The sequence below is a fragment of the Stegostoma tigrinum genome, chromosome 4 (genome assembly GCF_030684315.1).
Source record: "Stegostoma tigrinum isolate sSteTig4 chromosome 4, sSteTig4.hap1, whole genome shotgun sequence".
NCBI lineage: Eukaryota > Metazoa > Chordata > Chondrichthyes > Orectolobiformes > Stegostomatidae > Stegostoma > Stegostoma tigrinum.
Genome location: NC_081357.1, coordinates 10,438,753 through 10,463,442, shown reverse-complemented (window position 1 = coordinate 10,463,442; position 24,690 = coordinate 10,438,753). Strand labels below are relative to the sequence as shown.

General features: G+C 42.1%; 1 protein-coding gene across 2 annotated transcripts in view; it reads right to left on the bottom strand.

Annotated features, from left to right (window-relative positions):
• The window catches only part of lin9 (lin-9 DREAM MuvB core complex component), a 95,592-nt gene that overhangs the window by 42,463 nt on the left and 28,439 nt on the right, over positions 1–24,690 (bottom strand). The gene's annotated exons all lie outside the window — the stretch shown is intronic.

Sequence of the window (24,690 nt, the reverse complement as noted above, 5' to 3'; positions counted from 1 at the left end):
TATTAAGTGTAGCTGGGAGACCACTTTGTAGAGCTCCTGTGTCAGTTCGAGAAAAAACACCTTCCAGTCATGAACTATTTCGAGTCCCCCTCCCACTTCCTGGACGACATGTTCATCTTGGGCCTCCTCCAAAGTCACAATCCAGAAACTGGAGGAGCAGCACCTCATCTCACCTTAGGAGCCTATAGCCTAATGATCTCAATGTGGACTTTACTAAACTTCAAAATCTCCCCACCCCGACCTCATCCCATGACCAATTCTCCATCTCATCCCTGCCTCCTTGACCTGTCTGTCTTCTCTTCTACCTATCTTCTCTCCTCCCACCTCACTGATCAATCCCCACCACTACCTACCTGCACTCACCTATCACCATCCCCAACCCAAACCCCGCCCATTTATTTCAGAGCCCTCTTCCCCTCCACCATTTCTGAAGGGTCCCAACCCTGCTTCCCTGATGCTGCCTGGCCTGCTGTGTTCCTTCAACTCCACACTGTTTACAGTAATTAAACCACTGGACTAATTATTGCCATCAATCCTATTTCTAAAATATGCTCAAAGCTTTCCAAGTCTGATATACTGCTGACAGTCCAAGAGAACCAGGCAGGTAGTGCTGGAGACCCCTGGAGGTCTTGCTCATTAATTGGTTTTCTGGTGAGGGCAGTGACATATGTGGATGCATGGAGTAGTGTAAATATAATTGGAGAGTTATAGGTACAGATTGCCACATAGAATTCTGTTTTTGTGGCAGTAACAAGACCTAAAGAGCAGGATTAAAATATTCTTAGTTACAGGCTATTCAGGTTAATAACAGTATTTCAGTATTGGAGAAAGATAATGTCTCAAAAGGTTGAAGGCAAAAATCAATCTGGCTAGAGCTGAGAAACAAGTAATATGCACTTAGATTGCTCAATGTAGTCTACAACTAATAGGAAGAATGTGGACAAACAAATCTACATGGAAAATTACAGACAAGTCAAGCTTTATCATCTACAGTTGTTTGACCATGCAGAACTTGAGTACTGCTTAAAAAAGAAACACAAACATTCCATCATCAGGACAATTTGCATGAATACCAAGGTGAAAATTAACATTTATACCATGAAAGAAGTGCTCTGATTGGTTAGCAAGTGGTCTTAGTAGGGCCGTTGCCATGGAGAATGCCCCTGTTAATGCTGATTAATAATTAGCAGTAAACTTTGTCTAACTTTTGAGCCAGGCTGTTTGACTCTGACTAGTTAGGGCACTGCCCTGATAAATAAATTAGACAATGGCAATCACCAATTTTTATAAGACAACGTGTAGAGCTCGATGAACACAGCAGGCCAAGCAGAATCTTAGGAGCACAAAAGCTGACGTTTTGGGCCTAGACCCTCATTGTTCTGATGAAGGGTCTAGGCCCAAAAGTCAGCTACCTAGGATACACCTCCTCTCACTTAATTTCCTGCAAAAATGCAATCCCCTATTCCCAACTCCTTCACCTCCGCCACATCTGCTCCCAAGAAGAGGCATTCCACTCGGACATCCCAAATGACCTCGTTTTTCAAGGACCACAATTTCCCCTCCACACTGGTCAAAAACGCCCTGGACCATGTCTCTCACATTTCCCGTAACTCAGCCCTCACACCCTCTCCCTGCAACAACCAGAACAGAATCCCCCTCATCCTCACGTACAAGCCCACCAACCTCCCGATCCAACGCATCATCCTCCGACACTTCCGCCATCTGCAATCTGATCCCACCACAGACATTTTTTTCCTCCCCCGCCCTTATCTGCCTTCCAGAGGGACCACTCTCTCTGTGACTCCCTTGTGCACTCCACACTTGCCTCCAGACCCACCACCCCCGGCACTTTTCCCTGCAACTGCAGGAAGTGCTACACCTGCACCCTCATCCCCCATCCCAAGCCCCAAGATGTTCACCTGCACATCTGCTAATGTGGTATCCTGTATCTGCTGTTCTCGGGTGTAGCCTCCTCTACATCAGGGAAACCAAGCAGAGGCCTGGAGACCGCTTTGTGGAGCGCCTACGTTCGGTTCGTGACAAACGATGGCACCTTCCAGTCACAAACCATTTCAACTCTCCCTCCCACTCCTTGGGCAACATGTCCATCCTGGGCCTCCTCCAGTGCCACAATAATGCCATCCGAAGGTTGCAGGAACAGCACCTCATATTTCACTTGGGAGCACTGCAGACCAATGGTATCGATGTGGACTTCACGAGCTTCAACATCTCCCCTCCACCAAACGCATCCCAAAACCAGCCCAGCTTGTCCCTGCCTCCCTAATATGTCCATCCACTCCTTCCACCTCAAGCCCCACCTTCACTACCTACCAGCATCATCCCACTTCCTTGACCTCTCAGTCCTCCCTGGACTAACCTATCCCTACCCTAATTCACCACCTACCCTCACCCTTACTGGCTCCATCCCCACCTCTTTGACCGGTCTGTCTCCTCTCTACCTATCTGCTCCTTTATCCATCTTCCACTCACCTCCCCCCGCCTCTACTTCAGAACTCCCTTCTCCTCCCCCATTTCCTGAAGGGTCCAGACCCAAAACGTCAGCTTTCCTGCTCCTCTGATGCTGCTTGGCCTGCTGTGTTCATTCAGCTCTACACCTTGTTATCTCAGATTCTCCAGCATCAGCACTTCCCACTATCACAGAATCACATCTGAATGTTAGACACTGCATTGGAGGTTTGCAAGTACTAGGTTGGTTGAGTCAGTCAGTACTTGCATGTTAGGAACGGCCAAATGAAATGCTATTCGATGCAATCTCCAGCCTAGAGACCTGACATCACACCAGTGATGACATTTATATATCAAACACTCACATGGTAGACAGAATTTTTTTTTGGCATGAAGACAGCATCCTGTTAGTAGCGAACACCAAAGCTTTGAGCAAAGGTGAAACTTGTCATTTCACACAGCTGTTATGCAGCAGCAGGATGACTAGTGTTCACCTCTAACAGGATGCTACCTTCATGCCAAAGTGCACAGAAGAGTAATGTGGTATATGAACTTTAGTGTCTATGAGATGCCAGGTATATGGCTCGACAAAAACTGGTGGATCACTTTAACAGCACATCCCCTTAACTCTTCAGAACAAGCAAATTACTGGCAATTGGCTCACATTTGCAAAACATACTACAGCATTTAACATTAGATCGGATTCTACAATTTGCTTGAAAGTATGAGAAATTACACTGATGGACAATTTAGGATTGTCAATTGGACTATCGCAGACTCGGGGCAATGCCCTGGCAAATTATCATTAGCGTGACTGGTTTTAAATTTAGACAAAGCTTGCTGTCAGCTATCAACCAGCATTAGTGGATGCATTCTCCATGGTTGAGTCCCTACCAAAGTCCACCTGTCAACTTATCAGTACTCTCCGTCTCTTGCAGTATAAATGTTGGTTTACCCCACAAATTGGTATTTTTGTAAAATGTCCAGATGACTGCAAGATGCAAAACTTTGACAAAAATATTTCTTCTGCAATATGTTACCTATTATTTATAAATGGGGAACCTTAAATTAAATAGACTGGCACAACGGTAACTTTAAAGGGCAGAGAAAGGCAAGTCTCAGGAGATAGTAAGAACTGCTGATGTTGGATTCAGAGATAACAGTGTGGAGCTGGAGGAACACAGCAGGCCAGGCAGCATCAGAGGAGCAGGAAAGCTGACGTTTCAGGTCGGGGCCTTTCTTCAGAAATGGGACTACTGAACTGTCAGCTTTCCTGCTCCTCTGATGCTGTCTGGCCTGCTGTGTTCCTCCAAGTCTCATTAGATTGTGTTCAGGAGAATTTTGTACTGCAGTATGCATCCAGTGCAACAAGAAACTTGAAACGGTTCAGAAAAGATTTGCCAGGGTTGGAGAGTTTGTGCTATAGTGAGATGAATAGGCTGGGGTTATTCTCCCTGAAGCGTTGGAGGTAGAGCTTATTAGTTTATAAAATCATGAGAAGCATGGATAGGGTGAATTGCCAAGGTCTTGTCCATGATGGTGGTGGTGGTGGTTGGGGGGGGAGGGGGGGGGGGGGGTGAGGAGAGCAAGAGAGCGAGTCCAAAACCAGAGGATACCGGTTTAAAGGTGAGAGGGGATATATTTAGTAGGGACCTAACAGGCAACACTGGCCCTATGCCCCACCTCTTTCTCTGTTACATCAATGACTATCAGTGCCACTTCTTGCTCCCATAAAGGAGCTCAAACAGTTAAAGGGGCAACTTTTTCACACAGACTGTGGTGTGTGTATGGAATTAGCTGCCAGAGCAAGTGGAGGAGGCTGGTACATTAACAACATTTAAAAAAGGCATCTTGATGAGTACATGAATAGGAAGGATTTAGAGGGATATGGGTCAAATGCTGGAAAATGAGACTAGATTAATTTAGGATACTTGGTTGATGTGGACAAGTTGGACCAAAGAATCTGTTTCTGTGCTGTACAACGCTGACTGGAGTCTGTGAACAACCTCATACTTTTCCACATTGTATTCCATCTGCCACTTTTTTTGCCAACTCTCCTTGTCTGTTTAAATCCTCTGAAGCCTTCCTACCTCTTGAACATTACCTGTCTCTCTACCCATCTGTGTTGTCTGTAAACATAGCAACATCTAGACAGATGAAGCAAAGCTGTCTGTCCCCCCCCCACCAAGCTTTGGAGTCCTTGGAACTGCTTCCACCAACTTCTGAAGATGGGAAATCCTTAAATAATTTTAATGGCAGAGATAGAAATATTCTTGGTCGGCAAGGAGATGAAAGGATACTGCAGGTAGCCAAGGATGTAGAGTAATCACATCAGCCATTAGCTTATTATGGGGTAAAGCAAGGTTAAGAGATTCACTCTTTCTGTTGTAATTCATATGCCTGGGTATGCATGAAAATACAGTAAATAGGATAACTAAAATGGAGTAGCAATTTTAGCACTAGAAATTAGTAGGTGCTACTGGTGGACCTTCCCTCTGAATCACTGCAGTCTGTGTGCCAATGAGGTTAGCTCAGGATTTCCAAGAAACTAGTCTTCTGATAATGATCCATGTCCATGTCCAAGTCAGGATTGCGCACAGCTTGAAGCAAACAAACAAAGTCTTCACAATATTTTTTTTTACACATCAGTGACAAGATCTCATTCCCTCAGATTAACGTTCAGCTCCTTCCTCAACTGAAGTTCAGTGAAATGTTCAGCTAATTTCAACTGAACATAATCAATGCAATTTGAACCATGTTAGCTCTCATTTTATTACCACCAAAAAAAAAGTAAACGTGTGAAATTACTCATTTTGCTCTTAGATTGTCAACAAAAGTGATAATTAGAAAACATCAGTATGTGGTTTCACATAGTCAGTGACAGTGGATTTCAGATTTTCTATTTTTAGAAGCTCCATGAGCTTACAGCTCACAAGACTTAATGGAACCAGGATACAGGACAGCACCCTTCAAACACATGAAATATTCAGTTAATGTCACTACTGTACTCTTGGAGATCTCCAAATTACAAAAGGCAGAGTCTGGTATTTATTAAAAGCTTCTGACTGGGCTGGTGGGATCTGACATAATGGATTCACACGGTCCATCTTCCTATTTTGCTACAGTGACTACATTTCAAAAATATCTTTTTGCTGTAAACATTTTTTTAAAAATGGGCAACGAAATTTCAGACAGAAGACCTGGTATCGAGAAATTGAAATTAAAACAATTAAAATTCGTTGCCTGGTCGTACATCTCATCATACAAGATTCATTCGTATAGCTTTTTACTCCCCTTCCTTACAGGGCTGGAAATAATTCAAGATATATACACTATAGGACCACTATTTTCTTATGATGTAGATGTAGAACAACTGTAGCTTGACATTCATTATGGATAACCCAGAACACTATTAGGAACAGCTGAGTTTACGATGTGTAGGTGTATGAAGTACTGAGTCATTATTACATTTCAGATTCTAATCCAAGTAACTACAGTCACAACTGAAGATTTGTCACTTTGCCTTTTGCAAATCTGTTACCCAATCTACTATGGTTTGTGCAGATATATTTTAGGATCGCCCACAAGTTTCATGGAAGATTGAAGCTAGGGATCTTCAGAATAAGATCATTCATGAGATGTTAACAACAGCTTGCATATTACAACCTGCCTCAGGGCTGAAGTTGGATCAGCCACCTAAATAGCATATCTAAATGAAAGATTCAAAATTTGCAGAAGTCTGGTTGACTTTAGGGGATCTAAATTACTCAGAAGAACAGATTTTCAATAAGATGGTTGGAAGTAGAAAGAACACACATTTCTCTTTTCATTGCACTTGTCAGTTCACAAACTGACTGGCTGTTGCAGATTTAACGAAATGACAGCTTCAGACTGACACCTGGTAACAGTGCAGAGAAAGCAGTGGCAGCCAGTGCTGACAGAGCATGCTGTTAAGCTGAAAGGGTTATAACTCAATTAAGTGCATCACACTACAGCTAGACATGTCCAGAAAGAGACAGAGAGACAAAGTTAACGTTCAGAGTCCAATCGGACTCTTCTTCTCGGAACTGAAAGATGCTGAAAGAGGAGTTGTTTTCATGCTGCTAATAGAGGTGAAGAGAACAGACGATGGAGGTGCCCAGAGCACAAGATAAAGGGTGGTAATGGATAGGAGATGGTGATGTAAAATGACAGGTGTGAAAAGCAGAAATGGGTCCACACTTCTGAAAGCAAAAGGCAGCAAGACATAAACAAGGCATGACCAGAAAGGTGGGGTGATTTAGTGGTGTTCGGAATGATGCAGGAGACAGTATTGCAATAAGTATGGTAGAAAGTAGAAAGTGAGTTGTTCTGGGTGGGCTGGGCAACAGGTGAGGAAAGATATGTGGGAATGGGTCACACACGCCAACAGCCATGACAACCACAGTGGGAAAGAACTCCCAAGTTGAGGAAAAACAGGGACACAAAGGCACCCTGGAAGCTGGCATCATTGAAGCATGGTTGATGTGACTTCACCTGATCTCCTCACCCACACACCCCATGTCTTTTACTAGAAACAGAGCACAGGAGCTTCAGTTTATATATTGTATCAATTTTAAATTTAAGAATTGATTTGGGATCAGTGATCATTGAGCTGCTACCATCCTTTCTTGTTTCGAATCATTGTTTAATTTCACTCCTGAAAGGACTGACTTAAAATTTCAGGCAATGCCAGTCAGGCCTGGATGAGCCAAACTGTGGAAACAGTCTGTAGCTGCACCATCTGTTTCCCTTCATATCTTGAAAATTAGTATCACCTAGTGAGTTTTGAGAAGATTTGTAGCTCAGGTCGAGTTTCTGGATGCGAGTTTGCTCGCTGAGCTGGAAGGTTCGTTTTCAGACGTTTTGTCACCATTCTAGGTAAGAACATCAGTGAGCCTCCGATGAAGCGCTGGTGTTATGTCCCGCTTTCTATTTATCTGTTTAGGTTTCCTTGGGTTGGTGATGTCATTTCCTGTTCTTTTTCCTCAGAGGATGGTAGATTGATTTGGAGCCAATGTGTTTGTTGATGGAGTTCCGGTTGGAATGCCATGCTTCTAGGAATTTTCGTGCATGTCTCGGTTTGGCTTGTCCCAGGATGGATGTGTTGTCCCAATCAAAGTGGTATCCTTCCTCATCTGTATGTAAGGATACGAGTGATAGTGGGTCATGTCGTTTTGTGGCTATTTGATGTTCATGTATCCTGGTGGCTAGCTTTCTGCCTGTTTGTCCAATGTAGTGTTTGTCACAGTTCTTGCAAGGTATTTTGTAGATGATGTTCATTTTGCTTGTCGTCTGTATAGGGTCTTTTTATTCGTCTAAAAAGGTGAAGCAATCAACATAGGAGATTACACAAACTAACAATCTTTAGAATCCAGGTGTTTTTATAAATTAATACTGCACAGCTCTCCATGACCATCCCAATTCTCCATGACCATGATCCATCTCTCCATCCTTCCCAACATCTGAACTAACCGCATAATTCGTGAATAATTATAGACGAGCAAGCTACTGAGCTCACATTGATTAAATGCATTTATAAACGTCACAAAGCAGGATCTGAACAGTCAAGTGCTTTCCATGGAGTCCTTCCTGATTTGAAGAAACATCACCTTGTCCTATTTGAGCAGGATATTATAAAGCAGCACCCCATGTTTCTCTAAGACCACAGTAACAGGAGAAACCTCTTCAGACATCTCTGCCATTCAATCAAAACATGACTTGGCTCCACCTCAAATCCGTCAAACTCTTGAAAATTTTAACTGGCCTAGGATCAGGTGGTTTTCAAGCGACAGCGAGAGCTCCACATTTTGATTTTAGTAGAAAACGTGGTCTCATTTTCCATCTGCATTGCAGAGATTATATCCCTTTTACTGGATTTTCCCATGAGAGGGAAGGTTTGCTCCATTAAAACACGCAATTCAGAATTAACCCTACAGCACAAGTTCATTTCCTGCTCTGTCTGAGGTGGACCTTGGACTTGTCTCCTTGTCTTGTCCCCAAGATTGGAGAGCAAACTGCCGTTGAAAAAGAGTGCAAAAAGAAATAACAAAAAGTGGCTCAGGATATAGCTCTAGTTGACACAAGCCAAGGATGGGCTTTCAGGCAGAACACTCATGACATAACAGACCGTATCAAATCATGAAAGCATTTTTAATTCCTTACTCAAGGAATACAAGGCATGTTTGTTCCCTGTGAGCTTATGATTTAATCTCTCTGCACCAATACCATTTTAATGAAGTCAAAAATGTACACTCTTGCACGGCAAATACAGCCTCCCTGAGAGAAGTCGCCAAACTTTAATAAAGTACTCCAGACGGGGTTGTAACCAGCCAAGTGGCTCCTTACACGGATGAATAACCCAAGTTTGTCGAGCCTTTCTTCACAACCCAGACGTTGTGATTAGCCTTAGCTTTCTCTCTGCAATGTTTCCAGTATTTGAACAATTATTTGCAATTTAGAATGAGACAAAGTGCAGTCTGGCCAGAGTCTGATCTAGACAACTTCTGGAAATCGCCCAGCAACTAAAACAAAAAAAAAATCACTTGCAAATTGAACATGGGACGAGATGGCACAAAAGCAAAATGCTACTAGAAACGAGAAATGAAAATCAAAAGTGCTCAGCAGGTCAGGCTGCAAAATGCAGAGATGTTAGTGTTAAAAATAAATTACTAGACTTTTTAAAGCCAATTCACTCATGGGACGTGGGCGGTCGCTGGCTGGGCCAGCATTTATTGCCCCTCCCTAGTTGCCCTCGAGAAGGTGGTGGTGAGCTGCCTCTTGAATCGCTGCAGTCCACATGCTGTAGGTTGATCCACAAAGCTGTGAAGAGGGAATTCCAGGATTGCGATCCAGTGACAGTGAAGGAGCGGTGAAATATTTCCAAAGCAGGATTGTGACTGGCATGGAGGGGAAAATACAGGTGGTGTTCCCATAACTTGTGGCCCTTGTCCTTCGAAAGAACTGCGCGTGGGTTTGGAAAATGCTGTCTAAGAATCTTTAGACAACTTCTTGTAGATTCTACACACTGCTTTGACTGAGCATCAGTGGTAGAGGGAACGGATGCTTGTGGAAATGTTACTAAATAAGTGGGCTGCTTTGTCCTACATGGTTTCAAGTTTCTTGAGTGCTGTTGGAGTTGCACCCAACCAGCTAGACGGACAGTATTCCATCACACTCCTAACTTGTGCTTCATTGATGGAAGACAGGCTTTGAGGAGTCAGAAAGTGAGCTACTCGCAATAGTATTCCTCGCCTCTGACCTGCTCTTGTCGCCATGGTGTTTGTTTAATGTGATGAGCAAGTTGTTTACACGTATTTGGAAAGGCAAGGACCGATTAGGGACAGTCAACATGGCTTTGTGCATGGGAAATTGTATCGCACTGACTTGATTCAGTTTTTTGAGGAAGCAAAAAGAGAATTGAGGAGGGCAGAGCAGTGGGCATGATCTATATGGACGTTAGCAAGGTGTTCGACAAGGTTTCTCATGGCAGATTGTTAGTAAGGGTCATTCACAAGGAATACAGGGAGAACTAGCTTGAAGGCAGAAGGCAGAGGGTAGTGGTGGAAGAATGCTTTTCAGACTAGAGGTCTAATGACCAGTGGTGTGCCACAAGAATTGATGCTGTGTCCACTGCTTTTCATCATTTAAATAAATTTAATTAAATTTGGGCAAGAACATTGCAGATATGGTTAGTAAGTTTGCAGATGACACCAAAACTGGGGGTGCAATGGACAGCAAAGAAGGTTACCTCAGAATATGATGAGATCGAGATTAGGTGGACCAATGGAGCTGAGGAGTGGCAGATGGCGATAAATGTGAGGTGCTGCATTTTGGAAAGGCAAATCAGGGCAGGACTTATACACTTACTTACTGGGAGGTCCTGGGGAGTGCTGCTTGAAATGCAGGTTTATAGTTCCTTGAGAGCCGAGTTGCAGTTAGATAGGGGATATGCCAGGCCGTAAGATTGAGATAGTTGAGAGTCAACCACATTGTTGTGGGTCTGGAGTCACAGGTAGGCCAGACCTGGTGAGTATGGCAGATTTCCTTCCCACGAAAGGTCCTCAATGTTAAACTTGCCTTTTTTCACACAAGTGGTGAGCTTGCCTTGCATTTGTGTTCACATGTATAAAATTTAGAAGTAACAATAGCTGCACTCCGGACTGCACGTTACCCCATGTTTAACCAGACTATTGATGCTTACTGAAGCGTCTGCATAGCCCCCTCTTTGCAATTTGAAAAATATTCAGTTCTGCAACTATACACTCAAATAATCTTCCAAAGGAATCCCACGTAATAGAAATGGAAATGGACAAGACCATAAATCTGATCACAGAAAACTACAGATCTTTAGATTTCAGACTTCAAAAGATAAAAAACTGCAGGGTATAATTTCAAAAATGTAATAAACAGATGAAAAAAAAATCACAGAACCAACAATAAACAAACAAACATTCAATAAAAAACACTTCAACATAAAACAGGGGCGTGAAGTGAGAGTTACTGTAAAACTGGCCAAAGGAATTTATACAACTCCATAGATAAAAATACCTTAAATAGCTAATCTGCTGTTCATTTTGTGTGTGGAGTTTTGCCATGATTATTCAAGAGATTTAAACAAGAGCTACACGGCAGTCTTGAGAAGTTAACAGGCTTTTCAAAGCAACTCCTTCAAAAGGGAGAACGAGAATAAATGTGAGGACAGGTGAAACTGATGGAGAGATTAACATTAAACTGCATTCATCACATAAGAAAATAGGAAGTTACAACCGTGTTGCAGACAGCTTCAATACCTAGTCTAAAATAGGTAGAGAAACTTCAGACTCAATTAAACTTCCTCGTGTCTAAATCAATCTCTGTGCCAAATATATCTCAGTTCATTGCACTGGTTTAATCCAATTCTAGAGAACCACAAACATTTCCTGCAACTATGCAAGTTAAACTGGGTAGAGAGCTATGTTCAGAATGTGAGAGAAACTGGTCAACAAATTTTGATCATTTTATTTTAAAAGATGTGTACTGAATTTTACGTTTTGTCCAAATCGTCGTAAACAGCTGAGGCCTCAGTGATCCCTATGATTCAAACATAGGAAACAGGAAAAGGCCATTCAGCCCTTTGATCCTGCTCCATTGGCCGTTTCTGCTTTCCTCCTACATTCTTTGACCCTTTTAGCCACAAGTGCTATATCAAACTCCTTTTTGAAATCATAACAATATTTTGACTGCTTTGTGATGGTGCACTCCACAGGCTCACCACTCTCTGGATGAAACATATCACATCGCATTCACCTGTAGCCTTACATTGTGACCCGGGGTACTTCACTTCCACCTTCAGGGACATCCTTCTGCATTTATTTTATGTAAAGTTGTTAGAATCCTATAGATTTCTAGGAGATACCCCCTCATTCTTCTGAATTCCAATAAATACAATCCAAACTGATTCCACCCGTCCTTATATGTCAAACCTGCCATCCCTGGTAAAGCTTTGCTGCACTCCCTGGAGAGCAGGGACACCCTTTGTCTAAGGGGACCAAAACTGCGTACAATATTCGTGTGGTCTCACAAGAAATTGCTGCTCCTGTATTCAAATCCTCTTGCAATTAAGACCAACATATCACTTCCCTTCTTCACCATGTATTGCACTTGCATGCTTACCTTCAGCGACTGGTGCACATGGTGTACAAGGACATCTTGGTCTCATTGAGAGAGGGGAGTGTGCAATTTATAGCCAGATCATAATCTGCCTTGGTGATAATGGGAACTGCAGATGCTGGAGAATCCAAGATAATAAAATGCAAGGCTGGATGAACACAGCAGGCCCAGCAGCATCCCAGGAGCACAAAAGCTGACGTTTCGGGCCTAGATGATGAAGGGTCCAGGCTCTCTGATGAAGGGTCCAGGCCCGAAACGTCAGCTTTTGTGCTCCTGAGATGCTGCTGGGCCTGCCATGTTCATCCAGCCTCACATTTTATTATCTCATAATCTGCCTTCCTGTTTTTGCTACCCAGGTGGATAACTTCACATTTATTCACAACGTACTGCATCTGCCAATGCATTTGCTCACTCATTCAACTTGCCCAGATTGCACTGAAGCATTTCTGCACCCTCTTCAGAGTTCACCCTCCCACCTGGCTGTGTGTCATTTGTAAAACATGGAGGTCGTGTGTTTAGGTCCCTCACCCAAATCATTAATCATATTGTGATTAGCTGAGGTCCTAACACTGATCCCAGTGATATCCCTCTAGTCACTGTATGCTGTTTAAAAAACTCATTATTCCTAATTCTTGGTTTCCTGTCTCTCAACCAGTTTTCTATTCAACAAACCACCTCCAGTTCCATGTGTTTTAATTTTACATACTAATCTCTTTTGTGAGACTTTATCAAAAATCTTCTGAAAGTCCACATAAACCACATCCACTGGCTCCCTCTCATCACCTTTACTAGTCATATCCTCAAAAGAATCCCAGTACTTTTGTCATGCATAGTTTCCCTTTTGCAAAGCCACGTGAACTATCAGATCTTGCCACTGTCTCCACTACCAACATCAAGCTGACTGATTTTGTTTTCTCTGCGCTTCCCTTCTTCAATAGAGGTGTTACATTAGCTACCCTCCAATCATAGAGTCATACAATCAAAACATTCAATACAATCTAAACTAATTCCACATTTGGCCATATCCTTAATGGCAATTTCCTTTCTTTCCTCCATAGAAAGCAATTTGAGTTTAGTACTATTTATCCCCTACTTGGCTGTTTGAGAATTCCTTTATGGAGTTGGCTACTTGGACAACTTGATAACATCTTTGCAGCTTCATATTAGGAATCCACATTAAGTGGGCAGTACAAACTAATACATTGAGAGAGGAGATAAAAGTCTCACTGCTGAGATCCCTATTCATCTCAGCAGGATTTTGAGTGGGGTCAGGAATGATTTTTGTTGCTTTGTCATTGACTGAGCCATAATCTTTACAAGGTTTCCATACCTTCACTGATATTACTTGCCAAACTTAATTTCTAGTTTCGAGGGTCACTTGTGTAAGCAAATAAGCAATGTCTGCCTTTTCCCTGTCCCAAAGCCAAACTCCAGCAACTCTTGGAAGAATTGCACCCAAATTAAAGCAAGTTCCTTGAGGATCCTTGGATGCTTCTCCAGCTCAAAAATTATTGACCTTAAGTTAGCACAATTGTTCAGCCATTAAGCTGATAACTGTGGACAGTTGTACAACTTCCCCTGCTGCACCGTCTAGTTCCCTCAACAGATAAAATGCTTATTTAGCACAACTGCAACCTGTGCAATATCACTAGTCACGCCCTCACCCAATCACTCCCTTAGTTCTCAGGCTAGAAGTCAGAGTCACACAGCATGGAAACAGGCCCTTTGGTCTAACTCATCCATGTCAACCAGGCATCCCAATCTGACCCAGTCCCATTTGCTACCATTTGGCCCATATCCCTCTAAACCCTTCCTATTGATGTACCCATCCAGACGTCTTTTACATGTTGTAATTGTACTCACCCCTTCCACCTCCTCTGGCAGCTCACTGCATACACACACCACCCTGCGTACGAAAAAGTTAGCGCTCAGGTCCTATGAATATTTCCCCCCTCCCTCCTCACCTTAAACCCATGCTCTGTAGTTTTGTACTCCCCAGCCTAGGAGAGAGACCTTGGCTATTCACCCTGTCTATGACCCTTATGACTTTATAAATCTCTATAAAAGGTCACATCTTAGCCTCCAGCACTCCTAGGGAGAAAAAAGCCTCAGCTATTCAGCCTCTCCCGATAGCTCAAACTCTCTAACCCTGGCAACATCCTTGTAAATTTTTTCCATACCCTTTCAAGTTTAACAACATTTTTTTCCACAGTATTCTAGAAGTGGCCTCAGCAATGTCCTATATAGCTGCAACAAGATGCTAATTCCTATGCTTAATGTACTGACCAATATTGGCAAGTGTATTAAATGCCTTCTTGACCACCCTGTTTACCTGTAAATCCACTTTCAAGGAACTATACACCTGCACCCCTAGATCTCTGTTCAGCAAAACTCCACATGGCCCAACCATTAATTGTATAAGTCCTGCTCTGATTTATCTTATCAAAATGCAACACCTCACATTTATCTATATTAAACTCCAAATGCCATTCCTTGGCCCATATGATCTAGGACCCATTATACTCTGAAATAACCTTCTTCACTGTCCACTACACCACCTTATTTTGGTGTCACCTGCAAACTTACTAACCATGCCTATGTTCACATATAAATTATTTACATAAAATGGCAAAAGGCAGCGGACCCAGCACCGATCCTTGTAGTACACCAATGGTCAGAGACCTCCAGTACAAAACTAATGCTGCTTGGCCTGCTGTGTTCATCCAGCCTCACATTTTATTATCTTGGAATTCTCCAGCATCTGCAGTTCCCATTGTCTCTTCTACCACCACCTTCTGTTTACTACCTTCATGCCAATTTTGTATCCAGTTGGCTAGCTCCCCTGGATTCAACATATCTAACCTTGCTAACCAGTCCACCATGTAAAACCTTGACCAATAGCGTGCTGAAGTCCATGCAGACATCTACTGCTCTGGCTTTATCAATCTTGTGTCACCTCTTCAAAAAACTTCATCACGTTAGTGAGGCACAATTTCCCATGCGCAAAGCCATGTTGACTATCCCTAATCAGTTACAGTTACAGAGATAGTAGGAACTGCCGATGCTGGAGAATCTGAGATAACACGCTGTGAAGCTGGATGAACACAGCAGGCCAAGTAGCATCCAAGGATCAGGAAAGCCTGACGTTTCGGGTCGGGACTCTTCGGGTCTGAAACGTCAGGCTTTCCTGCTCTTCGGCCTGCTGTGTCCATCCAGCTTCACACCGCGTTATCCCTAGTCAGTCCTTGCTTTTGCAAATGATGTAAATCCTGTCCCTCAGAATTCTCTCCAACAACTTAGCTATCACCGATGTCAGGCTCATCGGTAGATAGTTGCCTGGCTTTTACTTACAGCCATTCTTAAACAATGCACCACATTAACCACTTCCGCACCTCATCCAGCCATAGGGCTGTTGATGATATGAATATCTCAGCAAGGGGCCTAGCAATCACTTTGCTAGTTTCTCAAAGTTCTGGGATACACCTAATCAGAATCTGGGGATTTATCCACCACCGTACGCTTTAAGACATCAAGCATTTCCTCTTTTGTAACATGAACATTTCAAAGATATCACTCTGTACTTCCCCAAGTTCTCTTGCATTTACGTCCTTCTCCTAAGTAAATGCTGACATGAAATACTCATTTAGTATCTCACCCATCTCCTGCAGTTTCACACATAGATGGCCTTGTGGATCTTTAAGGGGCCCCATTCTCTCCCTAGTTACACTTTCGACCCTAAAAGTATTTGTAGAATCGCTTTTCATTCTCCTTAGCTGATTTTCTAAATGTCTTGTTGATACTTGCTCAGCACTTTATCAATAATTGGCTTTTAGTTCCTGCTTCTCATCTCTCTTCTTTCTTAATTAGGGGTGTTACATTGGTCATTTTCCAAACCAGAATAGAAGGAATTGTGAAAGAATTCAACCAATCCATCCATTATCTGTGCAGCCACATCTAAGACCCTAAGATGCGCACCATCAGGTCGGTGACCTTTCTGAACATGTTTTCTCCTCTGTAAATGTATGCTTGGCTTGGAGAGACTACAGCACTTTGCGATTGCCAGTAGATTCACTTTGATTAGTGAAGCATAGAATTGCTTAAAAGAAGTTCTTTCTAGATTTCTAAGACAGCTGGATTTGCAAATTTGGAATGAACTTGAAATGGGTCAACTGGAAACTACTTTGAAACTTAAACAGCTCAAAACTCACTGTAATGCAAAAGAAGTCAACGGGTCTTGAATGAAGTAAAAAAGAACCATGATGAAATAAAGTCAAACTAGTGAAGCAGATAGAGACAAGTCAGATCAAAATAAAATTAAAATCTCTACAATTAAGAAAAAAAGCACTTGGGAGAATGGGGGTTGAAATCAAACTCAGCTCAAGAGAATAACAGCTGTGCTGGAAGCTAAAGACTTGAAAGAAAGTGTCAGTGGATAGCTACAACAGGCACATGTGTCGGGAGTCAGAGGACTCGGGGGGAAAAGATTTTCCTTTGTAAACACTATAAAGACAAATGGAGAATTCTGACATCTAGTCATCGTATTGTAGGAAACGTGGCAGTCAAATCGCAGGCAGCAAGTTCCCATAAACAATGCGACAACAATCAGATAATGTGTTTCAGAAAATATCAAATGAGGAATAAATATTGACTAGGACTACCAGAGTTAATGCTGAAATACTTCTTTGAAAAGTATCATGGGGTATTTTTTTAAAACACCTGAGCAGATGGTTAGCAATTCAATAGATTTTGGATAGGTTCTGCTAACTAGCATTTGTAACCCCATTATTTTTTTTAAAAAAAATCGAAGTGGGGGTCAAGAGGGAAAATGGAGAACAATAGGACTGTTAGCTTGATGTCAGCAGTAGGGAAAAATTAGAATTTATTCTAAAAGGATGTAGTAACTGGCATTTAGAAAAAGTGGCAAAATTGGCGAGAATCAACATGGCTTTACGAAAGGGAAATCCAGTTTGACAATTGTCAGGAGCACAGGCAAACAAAAAAGTGACAAAGGAAAAGCAGTAGATGTCATGCATCTGGATTTCAAGGAGGCTTTTGATAAAGATTAGCAAATAAAATTAGAGTACTTTTGCTTGGGTGGTTGGGGAATATATTAGTATGGGTTGATAATTGATGAATAGACAGAAAGCAGACTGCAGGAATAAACAGGCCATTCTTAGGACTGCTATTGATACCACAAGGGTCAATGCAGCTCTTCACGACTGTGTACGATTGGATGTGGTGATGAATTGCAAGGTTTCCTGCTTTTTTTGCTAATGGCATGAATCCACGTGGTAGTATCAGCTGCGAGGAGCGTACTAGGAGATTTTTAAAACACTTGCGCAGGGTAAGGGAATGGACTGGAATGTGACAGATGGAACATAATGTGAATAAGTATGCAACTATTTACTTTCGTAGAGAAAAAATAGAAAAGCATAATATAGTTCTAAACGTTGGGAAGTTGGGGAGGGCAGATAGTCAAAGAGTGATCTGGGTGTCCTTTTGCATAAGACACTAATAGGTAGCATTCAAGTGCAGCACACAATTGGGAAGACAAATCGTACGTGACCTAATAAAGTGTACAGCTGGATGAACACAGCAGGTCAAGCAGTATCAGAACAGCAGGAAAGCTGACATTTTGAGCCTAGATAATAAAATGTGAGGCTGGATGAACACAGCAGGCCAAGCAGCATCTCAGGAGCACAAAAGCTGACTTTCAGGCCTAGACCCTTCAGAGAGCTCTCTGATGAAGGGTCTAGGCCCGAAACGTCAGCTTTTGTGCTCCTGAGATGCTGCTGGGCCTGCTGTGTTCATCCAGCCTCACATTTCATTATCTTGGAATTCTCCAGCATCTGCAGTTCCCATTATCTCTGATACTATTTTGAGCCTACACCCTTCTTCAGAATCCCTGTATGTGAGCATTCATTTTAATAAGACTCAAATACAGGAGTGAGGATGACTTGCTACAATTGCATAGAGCTTTAACAATACTTTACTGGGGTAGTGCACAGTTGTCTCTTGGTATAAGAATATACTTTCAAGAGGGAATGTAACAGGAGCTCACCACTTTAAATTGCGGGAATGGCAAAATTGTTTTAGTAAGAGGTGTTTAAAACATTAGTGGGACGTGGGTGCTGTTGGCTGGGCCAACATTCATTGACCATTCCAGGTTTGGTTTGTGGTGATGGTAGTGATGACGTTCCTTTTGGAACCTCTACAGTCTATTCAGTTTGCATAGCTCCACAATACCGAGGGGGAGAGAATTCCAGGATTTTAACCCAACGACATTGATGGATGGATTCAGGAAACAGGGTCCGTATTCATAACTGTCAAAGATTGAGTGATGTCCTCAATAAAATACTGATAGGATGAGAGTGGGGGCAGGGATGAGGAATGAGCGTGGAGTGAGTGAGGTGGGGTGAATTGCCTGGCTGGTAACTCTAGAATCAGGGGCATTTTCACAGGGTAGGTCGTTAGGCTATTTAAACCGGAGATGTGGCACTTCGCCAGAGGGTGGTGAACTTTTAGAATTCTCTACCCAAGAGTGCTGTGGAAGCTCAATCGTTGAGGCATGGTCAAGACAGAAAAACTGAAAGCTTTCTGGGGACTAATGACAAAGGGATTTGGAGACATTGTGGGGAAAATGGCATTAAGATGTTCAGCCATTATCTACTTGAATAGTCTACTCATGTTCACGGGACTTCTGTTTAATGTCTCATCAGAAAAATATGCCCTTCAAGTACAGCACTGCAGTATCGGATTTGATTTTTTACGCTGAAGACAGCACGGATGACTTTTAACCAGAATCTTCGTGATTTAGAGAAGAGAAAGCAACCACATTAGCAACCGCTGATACAGATATACACTGTAGATAGAAGGCAAATCAAGATGGACTTCAAAACCCTGACATCTTTACGTGGGTGTAGTCTACCAAAAAGTGAAAACCAAACTAACTAATAAAGCAGTGTACAGGCCATGCGTCAAAGTGAATGCGAAAGGACTGTGAATAGATTAAGAGCTCTTAAAACAGACCGAGTTGCTGACCCTGATGATATTCACTCGTGTCCAGTTTGATTTCTGTCCAGGTCTATTAGGATCAGGGATTACTCCCACAAAGAAGATAGACTTTTGAGGTGTGAATTAGGGCAAGAGGATTGAACAGAGAAAGTATAGGTCCTTCTAAAGCAGAAGATCACTTTTTGAATTCAGGTGCAACCCAGGATTTACCCCTAAAATATAGAATAAATGGTTTACTAAAACCAAACATATTTTTATATTAGAGCTAATGGGAACTGCAGATGTTGGAGAATCCGAGTTAACAAGTGTGGAGCTGGATGAACACAGCAGGCCAAGCAGCATCTTAGGAGCACCAAAGCTGATGTTTCGAGCCTAGACCCATTAATTATTTTGTCTTCTACTCACCAAGTGTCAGCGCGACAATAGTGACTGCACACTGACTACCAGTGCCTTGATGTTTGAACTGAATGCCATGTGCGGTCCATTAAATGGCTGAGACGTTGGGTGTGATACTTGAACTGCATTTTGGAGAATGCTGTCTTATTAGCATATGGTATGCTTTTCACTTTAAAAAGCCAGGGTGATTGAAGTGGGTATTGTTATGACTGGGAGTCCCAAAAATCTGAACAGTGTGGGGAATGGGGAGAGAAATAACTGTCCTTTGTTTTGATTTTCAGCACAACATCATTTTGCATCGTAATTATTACCATATCAATTCCACTGCTTTGTACATCAAACATCTGATGGACGTTGGTAGCCAATCCAACAACATTTACTTCAATATAACAAAGTATGAGGCTGGGTGAACACAGCAGGCCAAGCAGCACTCCAGGACCACAAAAGCCGACGTTTTGGGCCTAGACCCTTCAGAGAGGGGGATGGGAAGAGGGTTCCAACCTCAGGGAATCTCTCATCAGCTTTTGTGCTCCTGAGAAGGAGCACAAAAGCTGACGAGAGATTCCCTGAGGTTGGAACCCTCTTCCCATCCCCCTCTCCGATGAAGGGTCTAGACCCAAAAACGTCGGCTTTTGTGGTCCTGGAGTGCTGCTTGGCCTGCTGTGTTCACCCAGCCTCATACTTTGTTATCTTGGATTCTCCAGCATCTGCAGTTCCTATTCTCTCTGATCACAACATTTACTTCAATAACAAGGCACACTTCAATGAGACAATCAATGCCACAGTGCACCCAATTTTTTCATTTAATTGATTACTCATGTGTCACATTTGCTTGCATTTTCTCCAGTCACAGTCTTAGTAGAGAAGTCTGCAAAATACCACAGGCTAAAAAGGATCAAATGCACGAATATTTCACATTTCATAACATATTTTCAAAATCTGCTTGACTCAGCTATTTCTAACTATTCACAGCCCGAAAATCTATTCCACTGACTGCATTGATTCAGAAGATAAATTCAAAAGGTACAGAGAAAAATAAAAAAGTAAATTGCAAGAGCAGGGCCCTGGGGAGTGGTTGTTGAACAAAGGGACCTAGGGATGCAGGTGCATAGCTCCATGAACACTGCTGTTTAGGCAATAGTTCAAAATGTCAAAAGTTCTCAATTTTTACCATGTATTAGTATGCTTGTATTTTAGAATCGCAAAACCGATACCTCGCTTTGAATTTGATGATTAAATTCGAGTTTGCTTTAATTTTGGTTTGTGTGTTTCAGATGAAGCATTTCCCTAACCTTTGTCCAAGTGCGCATGAAAGTTTGTACAATTCTTACGGCACACATGGCACACCCTTTGAAAACCACTCGGCAATTTCAATTCCAAAATATACACATTGATTATCCCTGCTAACTTCTTCAGGGCTGCACAGAAATTGCCTGGGTGAAATATTTTTGGTCTTTCATTTTTTTTCTAATATTTTCTCCAGACTTGGGAACTGTCACAGTGTTTTACATTTTAATTGGGAAGACCCATGACCCAGTTTTAAGTTAAACACATTCACAGCACTAAACATGTACCAAGTCTGTCCTTTCCTTGCAGTTTACAGTTCAGTACATGCCTTACAGATCTAATGTCAGAACTGAATCTGAAGTTGAACAAACACTCATTGTCTGACAGCTCACTGCACACTTCACGCATATATTTAAGAAAGTGACGATTCATGAAATCAGATCTACAAATCTTTGCAGGACTTTTCCCGGACTTAATGATGTCACATCAGCACAGAGGTTCAGTTCACCGTAGACAGCATAGAGTGTCAAGTACGGATTTAAACAAGTGGTACTGAAGGGCTGGTGCTCAAATAGAGTTTAAAATCTTAACAACTTTTACTACAAGAAAAGTCCATAACTCTACTCACCAGTGCTTGCTGGTGGATTTTGCAGTGATAATTGCCAAGTGGAGAAATAGACTCAGTTCAGCAAAATGCAAGGCCTAAATTTGCCACAAACATAGGTGGTGCACCATTAATTGGGAGATAAACCAGCTGTTCAAAAAAAATTGGAAACATTTTTCTCAAGCATGCACCTTTTGAATATAAAATGTAGAAGCAGTCACCTCTTCTCTCTTTAAAAGGGGTAAAAGAGATGTGAAGATTCACTTTAGTTACGTGCTTAAAAGGTATGCACACAAACAATCAGCTGGGCTATGTCGGTAGAGTCGATGGATTCACTAATCGGCAACAAGAAGCGTCAATAATCCCCAAGGTCCTGCTGTAACTATTGTTATCTTCAAAGATTCCACTCATCTTCCAATTGAGGAAGCACCAAGGGACATGCTCTGGATTGCAGTTAATATTTCCTTTTAAAATCTTTGACTAAAGAGTCAGTGTCATTGGTCACTGCTTAGCTATCCGAGAGTGGGTTTTGTCAGAACATGGCAAACATTCAATGACGTTTCTGTGCTTTTGCTGCAACTTTACATCAAAAAAGGACAAGTTTTCAAAAGGCCTTCAACTTGTCAACTTTCTTGGTTTAGAGCATTTTGTTCGAAGGAAAGTTATCCTCAAAATTTACTGCACATTTTTGCGGCGTCATTTCAAATTCCCCTTTACCTAGCAAAAGTACTTCGGTCACATACAAGACAAACATTGTTTAGTTTTGAGCAGAAATGAATATTCCGATTGCGCATGCAAGTTATACATTTGCAGTTTCTTTCCGGGTTCATCATACATCATTACTGCTTCACATTGCAGTTTGTGATGTCACTCTGCCACTGGCTCTGCTATAGGTGGGCCTTTGGAACTGGGCCTCAAAAAATCCAGAATGTCACTGGGCTGCTCTCGAGTATGGAGGCACAGGAGGTTACTCTGTGATTGCGATTTATTTCGAGGACCTCCAGCTTTCATTGCTGAGACACTGGATGTGGGGCTTTGCAACGTTCCATGTAATTTTTCTTCATCCTGCACGTCCCTGTTAGATAAAGTAACTGCACAGGGAAAAAACCCTACAGATCTACAGAGAATGGGCAAAAGGAGCTGGTCAAACCGAGTTGCTCCTGCAGAGAGTCCACATGGGCGTGATGGACTGAATAGCCTCCTATGTTTATAAGAAAATGGTACAGGATTCACACATCAGTTCCCAGCATATTTCTAATACATTTGTTTATACTGCCACCACAAACAAAAAATTGCCTTACCCTGCAATGATAAACTGGGACTGAACTGAAACAATGTAATATGCAGGTAAAGCACATTAACAGCATGCACTTTTCTCTAGCCACACAGCTTTGGAAGTGAAGGTCATGCATCAACATGATGATCGATTTCTGTATGGCGAAAGAATGCAGGCAGTGAAATCAATTGTCAGCGTCTCTATGATTGAACAGTCACTTGCATTCTACATGTTGGGAGGCCAGGGTAGATGCCCTTTAATTAAAGTTCATGAATTAGCAGCTTATTAGAAAGCAGTCAGTCCAGATTCTCTGCATGCCCACTTTGATGAAGAAGGGTTTCTTATAGTTCCCAGCAGAGCAGACGAAATATTACTAAAATTTTGAAAAGAATTTTTTGGGAAGATTATTCTATATGGGTAATAGGGAAAACACCATGGATCCGAATTTTCAACGTGTTTTCTGATAGCCCAGGTAAAAACATAGGGTCTTTTTTTGAATAAAAAATTGTTCATGGATTGTGGGTATCAATGGCAAGGCCAGGGTTTAATACCAAGCGTAAGCACCCAAGGGTAGTTAAGAGTCACCACGTTACTGTGCGCCTGAAGTCACATTGACCAGACTGGGTAACAATGACAAAATTTCTCATTAGATGTAGAGAAAGCTATAAGACGATTTGTCTTATATTGGTTTTGAGTCTGCTTGTAACTTCAACTTTTCTTAGAGCTTCTTGGAAAGTACATGCAAATTTTACATATTGTGCCAACAATCTACATGTTCATAAAACATGCAGCAATACTGCAACATCTAAGATTAAAAGTAGGTGAAAAAAATTACAATCAGATGTAGATGTTGCCAGGGAAACAGGTCCACATCTGAAAGATGACATTCACTCCAGATAAATGCAGTGTTACCCAGGTGGGTAGTGCTCATCCCAAACACGTAGGTTCTATGCAGAGTTCAGAATGCTGCAGAACAGGAGTGTATGCCTGTGAATCTCTTCAGGTTCACAGCAACAAGGAAACACTAATAAGTAGTAACGGATGCATTGCTAACACAATCGATTCCAACACACACAAAAACTGATGACTTGTTGTGGCGCTAAGGGAAAACTTATAAAGTTTATTCTCATGCTGCTGTTGTCTGTAGAAGAACAGTTACCTGGAAGCTGATTAAACAACCTGCACAGAATTCATACGTAATCTACAGGACAGAAACAGACCTTTTGGTTCAACCTGCTCATGTCAATGCATATATTCCGCAAAGTCTCTCTCAATCTCCAACTCATCCCAATGTTTCTTTACTTCTCAACTACCTTCTGTTTCCCAGTATATCTGTCTATGCTGTTATCTCAACTATTCCTTACGAATAGCAAGTTCCACATTCCCACCACTTTGGGCATCGGGGTTAACAAAAAGCAATTTAAGTGATATAACCCAGAGGAAAACGCAGGAGAGATTCCCCACACAGGTGGAAACTCTGATTCCCACGTGGGCTTTCAAAAGAGTTCACAGCAGACGTTTCTTTTAGTATACTGAAAGGCAGGAGGAGTGAGTGGGAGGAAAAAGATGAGTGAGCATGGTACTCTGTGCTTTGACAAGCTGGGTCCAAATCCCTCTCAACTAAATCAGTGAAAGAATGAAGTCAGACAAGTGAAATAGATCTGGAAATAATGGGTTTGTACATTGTCTCAAAAATAACTACGAGACATGGGGGAAAAAATACCTCATTATGCTAGAGCAGACTGTCACTTCACAAATTTCATGCTGCCAACTCACCACGTAGCTATATCACCTCTCTGTGGAAGTGTAATAATTATCCATTAAAACCTATTTACATTGTCCATGCTCTCTAATTTATTCCATAGCTCCAGGCTTTTGCGTGAGAAGTGTTAGTCAGTTCTTTACCTTCTAACTTAATTTGAACTCTCCTCCCGTGGTATTTGAACCCTTCTCTGCAGTGAGCAATTAACCTGGAAAA